At 45.5% G+C, this 12145-nt stretch overlaps 1 non-coding gene across 1 annotated transcript; it reads left to right on the top strand.

Moving 5' to 3' along the window:
* Window positions 1-329: 329 nt before the first annotated feature.
* On the top strand, window positions 330-436 carry LOC124889847. The gene has a single exon (XR_007048761.1). It is a non-coding gene; the product is annotated as a small nucleolar RNA R71 (small nucleolar RNA).
* Window positions 437-12145: the final 11709 nt, after the last annotated feature.

The raw sequence follows: 12145 nt of genomic DNA, 5'->3' as shown, positions 1-12145 counted from the left end.
AATATACCTGTAGATCTATATTTATTATGGCTGCTAGTTGTGTTGTACCTAAGTAGAAGTTGAGCTGATTAGTCATATGGTTCTGCATCGCTGTAATCTGTGCTTGTAATGCAGTGAACTGATCAACCTCCAAAACCCCTGCAACCTTCTTGGGAGCATTCCTTAAGTCTGCATGCCAATCAGGATTCCCTTGTGCAATTCTATTCAGCAAGGTATATAATTCTTCATATGTTTTATCCAAAGCTTGACCCCCTGCTGCTGAATCCAATAGAATCTTTGTATTAGACTCAAGGCCTTCTATAAATGTATGCAACAAAACATCATTCGATTGATAGTGATGAGGACAACTTCTGAGCATGCCCTGAAATCTCTCCCAAGCTTGGTCGAGATTTTCTCCATCTTTCTGTCTGAAACTCAATATCTCACTTCTCAATCGTGCAGTTTTCTGAGATGGAAAAAATTAAATGAGAAACCTTCGAGCATAATCTTCCCATGTAGTGATGGATTAGTGTAGTTCAGTAAGTAACCATCTCTTTGCTTCCCCCAATAGATAAAAGGGAAAGAGTGTTAATCTGACATAATCAGCATCCGCTTCTTTAGGAATATATGTATCGCTTATCTCCAGGAAGGTTTGTAAGTGTTGCTGTGGATCCTCATATGAGAGTCCCTGAAATTCCCCTGCAGATCTCAACAATTGCACTATAGTTTATTTCAATTCCCACCAACCGCCTAGTTTAGGCTTTAGAATACTATTAGTCATGAGGTGCATAAGTGGGATTGCCACTTCTTGAACAGGTCTTGCGACTGGTTGATCAGGAACAACTGGAACCACAGGAGCTGGAACATTTATAACATTTAGATCAGCAACTATAGGATCACGTATTTTTTCCATCAGTCCCTGTTGAGTGTAGTATTAAGCTCTTCGTCTCTGATGAAAAATCACTTCTGGTTCTGTAAAGGGCTTTACTAACTCTTGATCCCTAGCCAGTCCAATGTTCAACTAAACCTACAAAATTCAACCTCAAAGATCAAGTTGTTAACATTTAACTTATTATCAAAAACCAAAAACTAAAGCAATTTACTAATTTTATTTGATCCCCGAAAACGGCGCCAAAAACTTGTTGCGTCTCTACGCGCACAAAAGTGTACGTGATCGTGCAAGTAATATAATGACGTAGACAGTCAGGTATCATTCCCTCGAGGATTAATAAACTAGAAAATTATTCAAACTTTAGTTCAAGACAATTGAGTATTAAGTGTTTGATTGTATCGAGACTAAGATGATTCTGTAAATAAAATGTAAATTACGAAATAAGAAATAATTAATGATGACTGAAGCAAAGTAAACAACGCGTGTAATCAATAATGAGGACGATTCTAGGGTTGAGGTATTTTGAACAATCATATAATTCTGTATTTTTTTCACAGTCTAATTGGTTTCGAGTTGATGGTTCGCAAGGGTTATGCCACAATCTTTGTCTCTCGACCTCAAATCTTCTATCTATTGAATGTTGTAACTACAACTCCAGCAGAGTTACAACAAATCTTCTAGATTCATGAAGTTGTCTTCTTGCAATTCAACCAAGCAAGGCTTCTAGGTATATCCCTATCCTAGATACTAATTAAAATCCCTTATTTTATAAAAGATAAGCACCTTGCTCCCTAATTTCTTCATTCTATCCTATGATTCTCCTCCCGGATTCACATAGAAATATAAATTTATTCTAATGGTGGCCAATCATTAAAATAGTAAGCTTAAGAAATTAAGAACAACCCATATGATAATCCAAAAAGAAACTATGAATAAGAATATTAAAGAGTACTCATGTTCTTAGCCTCACCCCCAGAAATAGGGTGTTTAGCTACTCATCCAAAATAAGTAACAAAATCATACCCAAATCAATCCTTGGACTAAAGAAATTAAAAAGAATGTTTAAGAACCCTAAAAGAGAGAAATTTCCCTTTTTCTGCCGCTGCTCTACTTGACAAAAGTCCTCCATATTAGCTTGGATTTTTCCTTTAATAGTTGGGACAAAACACTTAAATATTCCCGATTTGTCCACTCAATGCGTCGCGCCATGAATTTTATTACTATTTTTCATTAAAATCTCAAAAATTGCGAAGCTCAAATATTCCCTGACAATTTTAAAATGCACCCTCACCGTGATGCGCCACTATCGCGGTAAGCCACTGGATTGGGACAATCGCAAAATAATCATCCTCCGTGATGCTCTAACCCTTCAGGTCGCCAAATCTGATAAACAAAACTTCTCCGCGAAGCCGTTATTTTGCGAACCTTCACTAGAATTTGACCACTGCTATTTTGTTGATCCTCTCGACGCGGAGTGTCTTCAAATGAGGATTCCTACTTTCCAGCTTCCCCTTTTCAGCTTAATTTTAATCCTTACATTCCTTCAATACACCCATATCCTCGTTGTATCCAATTATGCACAATTCTTTATGAATTTGAACCTGAAAGTACTAGTCATATCCATTAGGCACAAAACGGAATAAAAGCTGAATTTTATTTAAGAATTCGTACAAAAGTTCATGAACTAAGTCCAAATCTGGGTGCATATTGGTGCTTTGAGCATATAAATATGCCCAAGATCAGCCGACTACCTTGGCACGCCCCGTCAAATTTTAGGCCACAGCATTCTCGGACCCCAGGCCCACCCCCAAAATAAAGGGCTATAACACAACGATTTGGCCCGACAATGCCCCGTTTGCGCCGTTTCGCCTGTTTGTACACCCAAATAGCCACAAAAATTTAAACCGGCCATACTGAGATGATCCTGACCTCCCTGGTATGCCCCGGTCAAATTTCAGCCTACAGCACACCCAGACCCCGAGCCCACCCCCAAAACCGTGGGCTATAGCACACCGATTTAGCCCGAAAATGGCCCATTTATGCCATTTCACCTGTTTATCCACCCAAATGGCCACAAAAATTTAAATGGACCAGACTGAGATGATCCTCAACCCCCCTGGCATGCCTCGATTGATTTTCAGCCCACAGCACGCCCGTACCCCTAGCCAATCCCTGAAACTGTAGGCTATAGCACACCGATTTATCCGAAAAATGCCCCGTTTGCGATGTTTCACTCATTTATCCACACAAATGGCCACAACAATTTAAATGGACCGCACTAGGATGATCTCCAACCTCCCTGGCATGGTTCGGTTAATTTTTAAGCCACAGCACTCCCAGACACCAGGCCCACCCTCGAAACCGTGGGCTATATAGCATACTGATTTGGCCAGAAAATGCCCTATTCATGCCGTTTCGCCTATTTGTCCACCCAAATAGCCACAAAAATTTAAGCGGACCACACTAGGACTATCCCCCACCTCCCAAAATGGCCCAAAAGATTTTTAGCGCACAGCACGCCCGGACACTGAGCCCACCCATGAAACCGTGGGCTATAGCACACCTATTTACCCCAAAAATGCCTCATTCGCACCTTTTTGTCCGTTTGTCCTCCCAAATGGCCGTGAAAATTTAAACAGACCACACTGGTATGATCCACGGCTTCCCTAAGCTGCCCCTATCGATTTTCATCCCACAGCATGCCCGAACCCTGAGCCTGCCCTCAAAATCGTGAGCTATAGCACATCGATTTGGCCGAAAATGCCCCATTCACGTCGTTTCACCCATTTGTCCACCCAAATGAATATAAAAATCTAAACGGACCATACTGGGATGATCCTCAACCTCTCTAGCATGTCTTGATTTATTTTTGTCCCCCAACATGCTCGGACCCCAGGCCCACCCCCAAAACAACGGGCTATAGCACACCGATTTAGCCTAAAAATGCCCATGTCGTGTTGTTTTGCCTGTTTGTCCACCCAAATAGCCACAAACATTTAAACAGGCCACATTGGGACGATTCCCAACCTACCTGGCATACCCCGGTCAATTTTTGACCCATAGCATAGCCAGAGTCTGGGTCCACCCTCGAAACCATGGGCTATAGCACACCAATTTGGCCTGAAAATATCCCATTTTTGTCGTTTCAGCTATTTTTCCACCGAAATAGCCACAAAAATTTAAACAAAACACACTGGGACAATCCTAACATCCCTCGTACATCCTGGTCAATTTTCATCCTATAGAAAACTTGGACCCCGGGCTCACCCCTAAAACTGTGGGCTATAGTACACCAATTTGGCCCTCCTCGTTCATGCCGTTTTACCTGTTTGTCCTCTAAATGGCCATAAAAATTTAAACGGACCACACTTAGAAAACTCTCGACTTCTCTGGCAAGCCCCGATCGATTTTCATCCAACAACACGCCCGAACCCTAGGCACACACCTGAAATCGTGGGCTCTACTAGCCTACTGATTTTGCCTAAAAATGCCTCCGTTGCACCGTTTTGCCCATTTGTCCACTCAAATGGCCATGAAAATTTAAACGAACAACACTGAGATGATCCCCAACCTCCCTGGCATGCCTCAGTCGATTTTTGGCCCACAGCATGCCTGGACCCTGGGTCCACCCCTAAAACCGTAGGCTTATAGCACACTGATTTAGCCCGAAAATGCCCCGTAAGTGCCGCTTTTCCCATTTGTTCACCGAAATGAACATAAAGTTTAAATGAACTACATTGGGATGATCCCCGACATCCCTGGCATATCTCGATCAATTTTTGGCCTACAGCATGCCTGAAACCTAGGCCCACCCCCTAAATGGTGGGCTATAGCATACCAATTTTGCCCGAAAGTGCCTTATTTGAGTCGTTTTGCCTGTATGTTCATTCAAATGGGCGCAAAAATTTAAATAGATCAGACTGGGATGATTTTTGACCTCCCTAGCACACCCTGGCCGATTTTGGGCCCACAACACACCCGAACCCCAGGCCTACCCCTAAAATCGTGGGCTATAGCATACCAATTTGGCCCGAAAATTTTGTTTTCATGCCATTTCGCCAGTTTCTCCATCCAAATATCCACAAAAATTTAAATAGACCATACTGGGATTATCCAAAACCTCCCTAGCATGTCCCAATTGATTTTCTGCCTACAACATGTCTGGACCCCTGGCCCAACCCAAAAACTGTGGGCTATAGCCCACTGATTTAGCCTAAAAATTGCCCGTTTGTGTCGTTTCGCCCGTTAATCCACCCAATTGGCAACAAAAATTTAAACAGACAATAATGAGATGATCCTAACCTCCCTGGCATACCTCAATTGATTTTTGGAACACAGCACGCCCATACCCCGGGCCTACCCTCGGAACTGTGCGCTATAGCACACCAATTTGGCCCAAAAATGCCCTATTCACGTTGTTTCTCCCATTTGTCTACCCAAATGGTTACAAAAAATTAAACGGACCATACCGGGATAATATCCAACCTCCCTAGCATGCCTCGATCGATTTTCAGCCCACAGCACGCTAGGACCCCAGGCTCACCCTAAAAATCGTGGGCTATAGGACATCGATTTTGCCCGAAAAAACCCTATTCATCCTATTTTGCCCATTTGTCCACCCAAATGGCCACAAAAATTTGAACGGATCACACTGGGATGATCCCTAACCTCCCTAGCACACCTCAATCAATTTTGGCCCACAGCACACCAGACCCCGAGCCCACCCTAAAATAGTAGGATATAGCACACTGATTTGGCCCAAAAATGCTCTGTTCGTGCCGTTGTGCTTGTTTGTCCACCCTAAAGGCCACAAAAATTTAAATGGACCACACTGGAAGGATCCCCAACCTCCCTGGAATGCCTCGATCAATCTTTGGCCTACAGGACCTCTGAACCCCAGGCCCACCCCTAAAACTGTGGGCTATGGCACACTAATTTGGGCCGAAAATGCCCCGTTCGCGCTGCTTCGCCGATTGTCCACCCAAATGGCCATAAAAAATTAAACGAACAACACTGGGATGATCCCCAACCTCCATGGCACGTCCCGGATGATTTTTGTCCCACAGTACACTCAAAACCCTGGGCCACCATCGAAATCGTGGGCTATAGCACACCGATTTGTACCAAAAATGCCCCATTCAGGCCATTTCGCTCGTTTGTTCGCCCAAATGGTCATATTTATTTAAACGGACCACACTGGGATAATCCTCAACCCCTAGCATGCCTTGATCGATTTTTTTCCCATAGCCCGTAAGGACCTCGGTCCCACCTCTAAAACTATAGGCTATAGCACACCGATTTGTCCCATTTCGTTTTGTCCATTTGTCAACCCAAATGACCACAAAATTTTAAACGAACCACACTGGGATAATCCCCCACTTCCCTAACATTCCCCGGTCAATTTATGGCCCACAGCATATCGGAGCCCAGGTCCACCCCAATATCATGGGATATATCACACCGATTTGGCCCAAAAATGCCCCGTTTGCATTGTTTCGCCCACTTTTATACCCAATAACCATGAAAATTTAAATGAATCATACTGGGACAATCCCCAACCTTCCTAGCATACCTCAAATGATTTTTGTCCCACAGTACACCCGTACCCCAGGCCCATCCCTGAAACCGTAGGCAATACCACATTGATATGGCCCGAAAGTTCTCCGTTTGCATCGTTTTGCCCTTTTGTCAACTCAAATGGCCAAAAAAAATTAAAAATACCACACTAGGACGATCCCCAACATCCTTGGCATACCCCGATCAAATTTTGGCCCACAGCATGCTCGAACCCTAGGCCCACCCCCAAAACCGTGGGCTATAGCATACCAATTAGGCCCGAAAATGCCCCATTCGTGATGTTTCACCCATTTGACCCCCCAAATGGCCACATAAATTTAAATGGAACACACTGGGATGATACCTAACATCCCTGTCTCACCTCGATCAGTTTTAGGCCTACAGAATGCTCGAACCCCGGGTTCGCACCCGAAACTGTTGGCTATAGCACATCGAGTTGGCCTGAAAATGCCTCGTTCGCGTTGTTTCACCCATTTATCCTCCCACATGGCAACAAAAATTTAAACGGACCATACTGGGATGATCCCCAACCTCCCTAGTATGCCCTGAATAATTTTTGGCCCACATCACACCCGAACCCCGGGCCCACCCCCAAAATCATGGGCTATAGCACATTGATTTGGCCAATAAATGCCTCGTTTGACCCATTTTGCCCGTTTATAAATCCAAATGTCCATGCAAATAGAAATGGACCACACTGCGACGATCTCCAACCTTCCTGGCATGCCTCAGCAAAATTTTAGCTCACAGAATGCCCGAACCTAGAACCCACCCCCAAAAGCTTGGGTTATAACACACCTAAATTGCCATGAAACTCTAAACAGACCACACTGGGATGATCCCCAACCTCCTTGACATGCCTTGGTCCATTTTTTGCTCACAGAACACTAGTACCCCAGGCCCACCCTCGAAACCATTGTCTATAGCACATTGATTGGGCCCAAAAATGTTCTGTTTATCCCGTTTCGCCCGTTTGTCCACCCAAATGGCCTCACAAATTTAAATGGACTATACTGGGATGATCCTCAACTTTCCTGGCATGCCTCGATCAATTTTTTTACCCACAGCACACTGGACCCTAGGCCTACCCCCAAAACTGTGGGATATAGCACGCCGATTTCTCCTGAAAATTCCCTATTCACGTTGTTTTGCTCGTTTGTATACCCATATAGCCATAAATATTTTAAATGGACCACACTGGGATGATGCCAAACCTCTTTAGCATACCCCATTCAAATTTCAGACCACCACACACCCAGACCCCGATCCCACCCCCGAAACTGCAGTTTACAGCACACCGATTTAGCCCGAAAATGCCCCATTCGTGCCGTTTCAACCATTTTGTCCACCCAAATGGCCACAAAAATTTAAACGGACTACACTGAGATGATCCCCAATGTCCCTGGCATGCCCTGGTCAATTTTTTCCCATAGCATGCCCGGACCTCGGGCCCACCCCCAAAACTGCGGTCTATAGCACACTGATTTGTCCTAAAAATGCCCCGTTTGCGCTGATACGCTAGTTTGACCGCCCAAATAGCCATGAAAATTTAAACATACCATATAGGGATGATTCCCAACCTCTCTGGCATGCCTCAGCCAATTTTGGTACCATAGAAAGCCCAGACCTCGGCCCCACCCCTAAAATCGTGGGCTATAGCACACAGATATGGCCTGAAAATGTCCATTTTGCGCCATTTCAAACATTTGTACACCCAAATGGCCATGAAAATTTAAACAGACTACACTGGGACAATCTCCAACCTCCCTGGCATGCCCCGATCGATTTTTGACCTACAGAACTTCTGAACCTGGGCCCACCCTTAAAACCGTGGGCTATAGCACATCGATTTGGCCCAAAAATACCCCATTCGTGCCGTTTCGCTCATTTGTCCACCCAAATAGCCATAAAAAATTAAAAGGACCTCACTGGGATGATCCTCAACCTCCCTGGGATGCCCCGATCCAACCCCCAAAACCGTCGGCTATAGCACACTAATTTGGCCTGAAAATGCCCTGTTCGCGCTATGTCGTCCGTTTGTCCAACCAAATGGCCATGTAAATTTAAACAAACCAGAAAGGGATGATCCTCAACCTCTATGGCATGCCTCGATCAAGTTTTAACCCACAAGACGCCCAGACCCTGGGCCCACCCCCAAAACCGTGGGCTATAGCACACCGATTTGGCCTAAAAATATGTCGTTCGTGCGTTTTCTCCTCTTTGACCACCCAAATGTCTATGAAAACTTAAACGGGCAATACTGGGATGATCCTCAACCTCCCTGTCATGGATCGGTAAATTTTTGGCCCATGACACGCTCGAACCCCTGGTCCACCCCCAAAACCGTAGGCTATAACACACCCATTTGGCCCGAAAATGCCCTGTTTGCCCCATTTTCCTTTTGTCCACCTTAAATGGTCACAAAAATTTAAACGAACCATATTAGGATGATCCCCGACCTCCCAAGCATACATCGGTCAATTTTTAGCCCATGGGACGCACAGAACCCTTGCCCACCACCAAAACCGTGGGCTATAGCACATCAATTTGGCCTGAAAATGCCCCGTTCCTGCCGTTTTGCCCGTTTGTCCACCCAAATGGCCATGTATATATAAATGGACCACACTGGAAATATCCCCAATCTCCCTAGTATGCCCTAGTTAAATTTTTGCCCATAGCACGCCTGTCCTTAGGCCCACACCCAAAACTGTGGGCTATAGCACACTAATTTGGCCCGAACACGCCTCGTTCCAACTGTGTTGGTTAATTGTTCACGCAAATGGCCAAAAAAATTTAAAAGAAACACACTAGGATGATCCGTAAGCTCCCTGACATTGCTCGGTCATTTTACGGCCCATAACACACCCGTACCCTGGGCCCACCCCTTAATTTATGGGCTATAGCACCGATTTAGCTTTAAAATGCCCCGTTCGTGCCGTTTCACTTGTTTGTCCGTCCAGATGGACGCAAAAAATTAAACAGACCATACTATGATGATTTTCAACCTTCCTGGCATGCCCTAGTTGATTTTTGGACCATAGAATGCTCGAACCAAGGACCCACTCCAAAAATAGTGTGCTATAGCACATCGATATAGCTTGAAAATGCCCCATTTTGCCCGTTTGTCCACCCAAATTGCCACGAATATTTAAATGGACCACACCAAGAGGATCCCCAACCTCCCTGGCATACCCCCATTAAATTTCAGCCCACAAAACACCCGGATACCAGGCCTACACCCAAAACCGTGGGCTATAGCACACTGATTTGGCCCGAAAATGCCCCGTTCACGCCGTTTCTCCCATTTGTCCACCAAAATAACCACGAAAAATTAAAAGGACCACACTGGGATGATTTCCAACCTCCCTGACATGCCTCGGTTAATTTTTAGCCTATAGCACGCTTGAACCAGGGGGCCACCCTCAAAACCGTGGGCTATAGCACCCCAATTTAGCCTAAAAATGCCCCGTTCGTGCCGTTTTGCCTGTTCCTCCGCTGAAATAGCCACAAAAAATTAAACGGACCACACTGGGATGATCCCTAACCTCCCTAGCATGCCTCGGCCACACCCCTAAAACCGTTGGCTATAGCACACCGATTTGGCCTGAAAATGCCCCGTTCGCGCTATGTCACTCATTGGTCCACCCAAATGGCCTCGTAAATTTAAATGGACCAAAAAGGGATGATCCCCAACCTCTATTGTATGCCACGATCAATTTTTACCCCACAAGACGCCCAGATCCTAGGCCCACCCCCTAAAACATGGGCTATAGCACACTGATTTGGCCTAAAAATGTGCCGTTCGCGCCTTTTCACCTGTTTGTCCACCCAAATGGCCACGAAAAATTAAACGGGCCATACTGGGATGATCCCCAAATTCCCTATCATGCCTCGGTCAATTTTTGTCCCACGACATGCCCAAACTACTGGCCCACCCCCAAAACCGTAGGCTATAGCACACCTATTAGGCCCAAAAATGCCCCATTCGCCCAGTTTTTCTCTTTTGTCCGCCCCAAATGGCCATAAATTTAAACGGATCACACTGGAATGATCCACAATCTCCCTGGCATTCCTCGTATGAGTTTTAGCCCACAAAACACCCGTACCCATGATCCACCACAAAAACCATAGCCTATAGTACATCGATTTGGCCCGAAAATGCCCCATTCCCACTGTTTTGCCCATTTGGCTACCCAAATGGCCATGTATATTTAAATGGACCACAATGGAATGATCCCAAATCTCTCGAGCATGCCCCAGTCAAATTTGGCCCATAGCACGCCTGGACCCTAGGCCCACCCCTAAAACTGTGGGCTATGCACACTAATTTGGCCCTAACACGCCCTGTTCGCGCTGTTTTACCCGTTTGTCCATCCAAATCGCCACAAAAATTTGAATGAACCATATTGGGATGATTCCTAATCTCCCTGGCATTCCTCGGTCATTTTACGGCCCACAGCACGCCCGGACCCTGAGCCCACCCATTAATCTGTGGGCTATAGCACATCGATTTGGCTCAAAAATGCCCCATTTGTGCCGTTTCATCTATCCACAAAAAATTTAAAAGACCACATTAGAATTATTTTCTATCTTCCTGGCATGCCCCGATTGAGGGTTTGCCTATAGCACGCTCAAACCAGGGGCCCACTCCAAAAATTGTGTTCTATAGTAGATCGATTTAGCCTGAAAATGCCCTGTTTCTCCCGTTTGTCCACCCAAATGGCCATGAATATTTAAATAGACCACACTGGGATGATCCCCAACCCCCCTGGCATACCCCGGTTAAATTTTGACCCACAGCACACCCAGACACCAAGCCCACACCCAAAACCGTGGGCTATAGCACATTGATTTGGCCTAAAAATGCCCCGTTCGCGTTGTTTCTCCTGTTTGTCCACCAAAATGGCAATGAAAAATTAAACAGACCAAACTGGAATGATTTCCAACCTCCCTGGCATGCCCCAATATATTTTTAGCTCATATCACTCTCAAAACAGGGGCCCACCCTCAAAATCATGGTCTATAGCACCCCAATTTGGCCCAAAAATGCCCCGTTCTCGCCATTTTGCCCGTTTCTCCACCCAAATAGCCACAAAAAATTAAACGGACCACACTAAGATGATACTCAACCTCCATGACACCTTGATCAATTTTTTTCCCACATCACGCCTGGACTCCAGGCTCACCTCCAAAACCATGGGCGATATCACACTGATTTGGCCCAAAAATAACCCGTTCGAGCCGTTTCGCCTATTTGTCCACCCTAATATCCATGAAAAATTAAAAGGTCCACACTAGGATAATATCCAACCTCTCTGGCATGCTCCGATCAATTATTAGCCCACAGTACACCTGGACCCTGAGCCCACCCACAAAACCGTGGGCTATAGCACACTGATTTGGACCAAAAATGCCCCGTTCATGCTGTTTCTCTCGTTTGCCCACCCAAATTGCCACAAAAATTTAAAAGGACAACACTGGAATGATCCCCAATCTCCCTGGCATACCCTGATCAATTTTTTGCCCACAGCACGCCCGGACCTCCCCCCTCCCCCCCCAAAACGGTGGCCTATAGCACACCGATTTGGCCTGAAAATGCCCCATTCGTGCAGATTCGCCAGTTTGACCACTCAAATGGCCATGAAAATTTAAACAGACCACATTGGGATAATCCCCAACCTCCCTGACATGCCCCGA

The sequence above is a fragment of the Capsicum annuum genome, chromosome 12 (genome assembly GCF_002878395.1).
Source record: "Capsicum annuum cultivar UCD-10X-F1 chromosome 12, UCD10Xv1.1, whole genome shotgun sequence".
NCBI lineage: Eukaryota > Viridiplantae > Streptophyta > Magnoliopsida > Solanales > Solanaceae > Capsicum > Capsicum annuum.
Note: the sequence above shows the minus strand (reverse complement) of the source record. Positions and strands in the feature narration are given on the sequence as shown.